This window comes from Zalophus californianus, chromosome 15, assembly GCF_009762305.2.
Source record: "Zalophus californianus isolate mZalCal1 chromosome 15, mZalCal1.pri.v2, whole genome shotgun sequence".
Lineage (NCBI taxonomy): Eukaryota > Metazoa > Chordata > Mammalia > Carnivora > Otariidae > Zalophus > Zalophus californianus.
Window position 1 is genome coordinate 56,711,916 of NC_045609.1, and position 8,131 is coordinate 56,720,046.

At 42.0% G+C, this 8,131-nt stretch overlaps 1 non-coding gene across 1 annotated transcript; it reads right to left on the minus strand.

The window, feature by feature from the left end:
* Positions 1-6,677: 6,677 nt before the first annotated feature.
* On the minus strand, positions 6,678-6,885 carry LOC113924006. Its single transcript, XR_003520504.1, has one exon. It is a non-coding gene; the product is annotated as a small nucleolar RNA U3 (small nucleolar RNA).
* Positions 6,886-8,131: the final 1,246 nt, after the last annotated feature.

Here is an 8,131-nt window from a genome sequence, read left to right on the forward strand (position 1 = left end):
CAAGAGTGCAGCTGGAGAGAGACAATGACGGTTACTAACTTAGAGGGAGCCAGGAGCTCTAAGCGAGTGTGGTGCAGCCTGAACACACTGGGATGGGGGGAGCAAGTGGAAAAGTGAAAGATGCTTTTCAATACCTTATTTTGTAAGTTGGATGTGACATTTTGGATTGTCTCAACTCTTGCAACTCCTTGAGATATAAATATCTTTTCCCTGAAATGCAAAACTATAGTCAATTTAATTATAAGTTCTTGGGCTAGCTGCTCAGCCACACAAAGATTGAATTTCCTATGTAAAAGTCCTAGCAATGCTTACGCCATAGTGTGTCAAGAGCATCCAGTGAGAATCTGTATATGAAAGTCCTTTATGAACTGTAAATAAAACGACATTGAGTTTAGCTGGTGTTTATTTACACATACTTTTGTATATACAGACTTCATAAGAATAAGGGGTTTCATATGATCTTTGTAGAATGGGTGGGAGTCCAACTGGTAGAGAGAAGAGATGAATCACTATGTGGGAAAAATGGTCTGATATGATAAAGAACAGTTCATCAAAACCAAATAAAATTAAAGGGGAAACATGAGAAGCACTCTTTCAAAATAATGATCATAATGATAATGATGAGAACTGTTATTATTATTATTTTAAAGATTTTATTTATTTATCTGACAGAGAGATATACAGCGAGAGAGGGAACACAAGCAGGGGGAATGGGAGAGGGAGAAGCAGGCTTCCTGCTGAGCAGGAGCCCGATGTGGGGCTCGATCCCAGGACCCCGGGATCATGACCTGAGCCAAAGGCAGACGCTTAACTAAGCCTGAGCCACCCAGGCGCCCCAAGAACTGTTATTATTAATCATCATCTACTGTTTGAAAATTCTTCCCCATGCAGTAAGATATGAAATAAAATAAGAGGAATGAACATCAAAAGGAAGAAACAAAAATCATTATTTGTAGATGATATAGTTTTAGTACTAGGAATCTAAAAAGAACTGATTAAAAGCATTGAAGTTAATCTTTCAACCGGAACTGCCATCTTCCAGTAATTTGCCAAAATGACCAACACAAAGGGAAAGAGGAGAGGTACCCACTATATATTCTCTAGACCTTTTAGAAAACATGGAGTTGTTCCTTTGGCCACATACATTGCAAATCTATAAGAAAGGTGACATTGTGGACATCAAGGGAATGGGCACTGTTCAAGAAGGAATGCCCCACAAATGTTACCATGGCAAAACTGGAAGAGTCTACAATATTACTCAGCATGTGGTTGGCATTGTTGTAAACAAACAAGTTAAGGCAAGATTCTTGCCAAGAGAATTAATGTACGCATTGAGCATATTAAACACTCAAAGAGCCGAGACAGGGGCGCCTGGGTGGCTCAGTCGTTAAGCGTCTGCCTTCGGCTCAGGTCATGATCCCAGGGGTCCTGGGATTGAGCCCCGCATCGGGCTCCCTGCTCAGTGGGAAGCCTGCTTCTCCCTCTCCCACTCCCCCTGCTTGTGTTCCTGCTCTCACAATCTCTCTTTTTCTGTCAAATAAATAAATAAAATCTTTAAAAAAAGTCTTAAAAAAAAAACATGGCAAAACTGGAAGAGTCTATACAATGTTACTCAGCATGCTGTTGGGATTGTTGTAAACAAACAAGTTAAGGGCAAGATTCTTGCCAAAAGAATTAATGTACGCATTGAGCATATTAAACACTCAAAGAGCTGAGATGGGGCGCCTGGGTGGCTCAGATGGTTAAGTGTCTGCCTTTGGCTCAGGTCATGATCCCAGGGTCCTGCAATTGAGCCCCGCATCAGGCCTCCCTGCTCAGTGGGGAGCCTGCTTCTCCCTCTCCTTCTCCTGCTCCCCCTGCTTGTGCTCTCTCACTCTCTCTGTCAAATAAATAAATAAAATCTTAAAAAAAAAAAAAAAAAGCCGAGATATCTTCCTGGAGTGTGTGAAGGAAAATGATCACAAAAAGAAGGAAGCCAAAGAGAAAGGTACTTGGGTTTCAACTGAAGCAACCAGCCTGCCCCACCCAGAGAAGCACACTTTGTGAAAACCAATGGAAAGGAGCCCGAACTGCTGGAACCCATTCCCTATGAATTCATGGCATGATAATTGTAAAGAAAATAAAAGACCTCACGACTGTAAAAATGTTTCTCTTAATTGAGTTGAAGTGCAGTGTCCTTTCCCCCCAAAAAATATTTAAAGCAAACTTTGTGTCCTAAAAAAAAAAAGCATTGAAATTAATAGTGGGTTTGGTTAAATAGCTAGAACATATTAATGTAGAAAGAAGCAATAGTTGGGGGCGTCTGGGTGGCTCAGTCGGTTAAGCATCTGCTTTCAACTCAGGTCATGATTCCAGGGTGTTGGGATGGAGCTCCGCGTCAGGCTCCCTGCTCAGCGGGAAGCCTGCTTTTCCCTCTGCCTGCTGTTCCCCTGCTTGTGTTCCCTCTCTCGCTCTCTCTGTGAAATAAATAAATAAAATCTTAAAAAAAAAAAAAAAGAAAGAAGCAATAGCGTTTCCTTAACCAGTTGGAAAAGACAGTGAAACTTTGACTACACGTGATTCTGATATACTTAACCACATACTTCCCAGTCAAGTGGCATTGTCCAAACCAGGTCTTCCCATTGTCTTTCTCCTTCCTTCCCACCACACTGACACTACACTGAGAACAATTACATGTATTACATATATTCATGTTAATTTGTATCAATGAGAAGAAATTTTATCTTGAAGATTCTGTGTTAACATTTTAGGTGGACCAGGATTCTCCAAGAAGAGCCCTTAAGAGAGGCCCCTCATAAAATGTGTTTGTTGTTTCTGTTGATACTTATCTCCCTTTCCGTTCCCCTTAGGTCTTGTTTCCCTTCTGTGCCTGCAATAACTGTTTGTTATGAAATATAATAACTTGTAGACTTTTTTAAAAAGATTTTATTTATTTATTCATGAGAGACAGAGAGAGAGGCAGAGGGAGAAGCAGGCTCCCAAGGAGCAGGGAGCCTATGTGGGACTTGATCCCAGGACCCTGGGATCATGACCTGAGCAGAAGGCAGACGCTTAACCATCTGAGCCACTCAGGCGCCCTAACTTGTAGACTTTTGTGATAAGCCTGTAATAAATACCAGGATCTGTCTACACATGGAAGTAAGTGGTTACCTCTCTCTCTTCTCCACCCATTTATCACCTAGACACAGGGTCTGGGAAGGTTAGCAGAGTTACAGAACCATAGCCTCTCTCAGCCAGAACTTTCCTCCTCCAATCTACCTGCCTTGTCCACCAACACCCACTGACAATTTTATGGCCCAATCTGACTGTAGCTCTCCAATCAGATAGGTGAGCGTGCTCAGGTCCTTGGACTAGAAAATTTTACCTTCTCTGGCCCCAAGGGGACTTTGGCCTCCTCATTTGAAGTTGAATAATGTTGTAGGGGCTATTCTGTGACCAGGAGGGCTGAGTAACCAGAACAGAATGTGGGAGAGGAGGGTGGGAAATGCCCCTTCTTTTGCAGTTACCATGGGCCTTCTTTCTGGGCCAAATTTGGTACCAACAAAGACACGTGGAAGTGCCTAAGCAAGGGTTTGGTGAATGAATGTGATTCCTCTTGAGTTTCCTCTTGTGACTGCTCTTGAGTTTAGCTTAGCCCTTGTCTTTTCATGCTGAGCAGCACAAGACCAGGCAAAGGAGTAGGAAATGTTACCGGCTTGGTGGCTTTGCCTACGGGACCCCATAGCTCCATCTACAGTCTGCTGGCCCAGCCCCTAGGTCCCCCTATTGTTTTTTTTGTTTTTAAAGATTTCATTTATTTATTCGAGAGAGAGAGAATGAGAGATAGAGAGCACGAGAGGGAAGGGGGTCAGAGGGAGAAGCAGACTCCCTGCCGAGCAGGGAGCCCGATGTGGGACTCGATCCAGGACTCCAGGATCAAGACCTGAGCCGAAGGCAGTCACTTAACCAACTGAGCCACCCAGGCACCCATAGGTCCCCCCTATTGTTAACATCTTATATTACACAGTACATTGTCAAAACTAAGAAACCAACCTTAGCACATTATTGTTAATGAAACCCCAGACTCTATGTTGTAGTTTTAACTAGTATTAACTAACTAACTAAACTAAACTAAACTAAACTAATTTCAGTAGTTTTTTCCAGCGAATGCCTTTTTCAGTTCCAGGATCCAAACCAGGATACCACATTGCATTTAGAAGCTAATGTGCTTTTTGCCATTCTATAAATCTCCTTTGACACCCATTTCCAGCCCCATCCCTGAATTGTCTTCTAAGATTTAACATCAAACATAGGGGAGGAGAAGGAGCCAAGGTCCTAAGGTTAGATCTAAAAGCCACCTCAGCATTTCTCATCAGCATTTCCAAAATGAAATCTCCAGATAAAGAGTTCAGCAAGACACTCTGCTATTTTCAAGGAAAGAGAAATTCTATAGTCAATGAATTAAAGAAAGGCTTGATGCCAAATCCCTTCTTGAAGAGGCAAAATGTTCATCGACACGAGACAATCTCTGAAAAATAAGCCAGTTCAATTCGGGCTTAACAAAACTTTTCTCAAATTTCAGTCATTGTATACCACCTCCATGTCTTTTGCCATATCTGCAGACAGTCTGTGCTGTTATTGACTTAACCTTCTTCTTTAAATCCACTCACGTTTTGGGGCACCTGGGTGGTTCAGTTGGTTAAGCGACTGCCTTCAGCTCAGGTCATGATCCTGGAGTCCCAGGATCGAGTCCCACATCCGGCTCCTTGCTCAGCAGGGAGTCTGCTTCTCCCTCTGACCCTCTTGTGCTCTCTCTCATTCTCTCTCTCTCAAACAAATAAATAAAATCTTTAAAAAAAAATAAATCCACTCACCTTTTAAAAAATACAGTCTAAAGAACATTTGATATCACTGCTCTCAATGGAAATTTAGATCATTTGCCAAAACTAAGTAGAATGGGAAAATGTTAATTTCAAACCCAGAACTTCTAGAGTCATCTCATCTATCACCAGTGGTTCACATATGATACACTGGGAAATATTGGTTAACCAGATCCCTTTTTTCCATAACACCCATTAAAATCCTGGGGAGACACTTTGGGAAAGGCCTAGAAGATCAGAAAATGTACATAGGGAGCTAGTGTTAAAGCCCCAAACTAAAACTGAAGGCCCCTACCTGCCTCTCTAGTGCCCCTCCTCACAATCCTACTCTGCGTCTCAGGTTCAGGACATCTCTGGGCATGGCCAAAGAGAATCCATGAGGGTCAGAGTTTGTAACATAAAAGTTCAGATTCCATGTGATCTGGTTTTGATCCTGAGTTTGGGATTTTAAACAGATTCCCACACCTAGCTCTGAAGGCTCCCTATCTTCCTCTACTCTAGGGGCAGAACTTGGATCTGATTCTTTGTCAAAGTACATGGGTACAAAGTGTTTTCTGATTCCCAGCTATCATTGCTACTTATACCCTGCCAATTCCCACCTATTGACCACTGACCAAGTACCTGCACTTTGTCCGGTTCTTCCTAAAGTCATGTTATTTTAAAATTTAATTGTGTTTGAGCAAGAGGGTGTGGCAAGAGGGGGTGCCTACTGTTAATCAGTAACGGAGGAGCGGCAGATAAACAAGGTACTTCCAGCTGGGTGGGGCACATTTGGTCCTCAGTTCTCCCTAAAGTGGCTCCAGTAACTTGAGTATTTAATTCAACTGGCGCTCTTGGCTGTTTTCTCATTGCAAGAGGCCAGACCACAGGTGTTGCTTACCCCTTCTCCATTTGGTCAGTTGCTTGATGCCTTGAGTGGATTTGACAACATAATGCTCACTAATCCTACCCCAGCTGGTTTCTAACATTCAGACCAGATTTGAGTGCCACTGGGCTTGATAAAAGCCTCCGGAGTCATTCATTCCTTTCTTGATTCAAAATACTGAACATGTAGAATAAGCCAGTCTGTGCTATGGTATATGCAATAATGGATAATATTAACAGAGCTCTTACTCCTGTGTTAGATACTCCTTGTACATTATCTCTCTTAATCCCAGGACAACTTTAGGAAGATATTCATTTTCCTATTTTTAAGGTTAAGTAACCGGGGCTTGAACAACTTAAATACCTTTCAAATTTTACATAATTATCAAATGTCAGATCTGAGATTTGAACCCAGGTATACATATGCTTGATGCCAGAGCCCCTACTCTTAGCTCTTAGCCTGTACTACCTCCTTGGGAGAAGGCATGGTTTTTACCCTCAAGGAGTTCACATATCTATAATAGCTATTTTGAGGTCTTTTATTTATTTATTTTTTAAGATTTTATTTATTTATTTGACAGAAAAAGAGAGTACAAGCAGGGGGAGCAGCAGAGGAAGAGGGAGAAGCAGGGAGCCCGATGCGGGGCTCGATCCCAGGACCCTGGGATCATGACCTGAGCTGAAGGCAGACGCTTAACCGACTGAGCCACCCAGGCGCCCCTGTTCTGAGGTCCTTTAAAAAAAATTCTCTGTCATCGGGGACCAGGAGCCGGCTTCTCCTCCTCCTCTGCCTCTCCCCTGCTTGTGCTCTCTTGCTCTCTGTCAAATAAATAAATAAAACCTTAAAAACAAAATCTCTGCCATCTCTGAATATGTTTCTATTTTTGTCTCCTCCCTGGTGATTTATCACATTCTCCTCCTCACAACTAGTAAGTTTTTTTGTTTGTTTGTTTTACTCAGATGGCATCCCTTCCCTCTAGCTTCTCTGAAGGACAAGAACAATCATCAATGACAAAGCACAGTTGCAAAAAGAACACCCAGAGTCAGCTTCTTGCTCACCAAGGGACACTGTTCCCCCTCCTCGTGGTTTCAGGTACTCTACACATTCAGAGAAACTTCTCTAGTAACAAACTGTAGAAATGATCCCTGAAAGTATAGTCTTAGAACTAGTAAGTTTTATTGAATGTTGTTCATACTACATTGCAGAGCAGCTGGATTTTGTTGTCTTCTTAAAATGTTACTTCTTAGGGGCGCCTGGGTGGCTCAGTCATTAAGCATCTGCCTTTGGCTCAGGTCATAATCCCAGGATCCTGGGATCGAGCCCCGCATCCGGCTCCCTGCTCGGCGGGAAGCCTGCTTCTCCCTCTCCCACTCCCCCTGCTTGTGTTCCCTCTCTCGCTGTGTGTCTCTCTGTCAAATAAATAAAATCTTAAAAAAAAAAAGTTACTTCTTAAAATGTCTATTTAAAATGTTAAATAGACATTTTCTTTTCTTTTTCTGGAAGTAAGTTAATTTTTAATTTGGATTAGCCGGATCTTGTCAGAGCTTTGTTTTTTTACTTTTTTAGGGAGAATCTAGAGTTCCCGTATTCAACAGCTAAAGGAGCCCTGTTCCTTAAGCATGAAAGTTTTGAGATCCAAACTCAAAGTAAAACATGTTTTACCCAGAGTAAAACATCAAGATCTCTCTACTTTGTCTGCTTAGAACTCTAATCTCCCAGCACTCTGTGACTCCAGGATCTCTGTTCTTACAAATCCCTAGCAGCTGTTTTCTCTCAGGTCTCCTGGATGTTTTCTCGGGCACGTGCAGCTTACTTAGCATTCAGTCAACGACTAGATTTCCAATAAAGGAATCCCTTTGCATAATTTTTGAGCTGCTTTTTTGTGCAGCTCTTTCCTTTCTTCTAACCCGCCTCACACATTACAGTCACTACAGTATTCTAGAACTCCAGTTTCTGCCTCCTGCGCTCAGCAAGATCTCTATGCTCTGCTTAGGCTCCACCTCCTTGCACCATGGTTTGGAGACGGTGCCCAGGCAGAAAACTGGTTGGATATGGAGCTCACCTCATGTATTTCATTTTCTCAAAGATCCAGATCAGCACTATCTATTGTTCAATGCCTATAAATAATTGCTTCATGTATTTTGGCAATTTCATAGTTGTAAATGGTGAGAGAGTACGTATAGTACCCATTATTCATTTATGGCCAGCCCTAGAAAGTCTGGACATTCTTTTTTATAACAATCTGACAATCTCTGAATTTTAACTGGAATATTAGTCTAAGCGCGTATTAGAATTTGTTTCTATCATCTAACTTTTCGCTGTGTATATGTTTTGCTTTTTCAATAATTTCCTTTTTTTCTTAAAAAGTTAAAAGTTTTTGGGGTATCTGGTGCCAAGTCATTAGGCG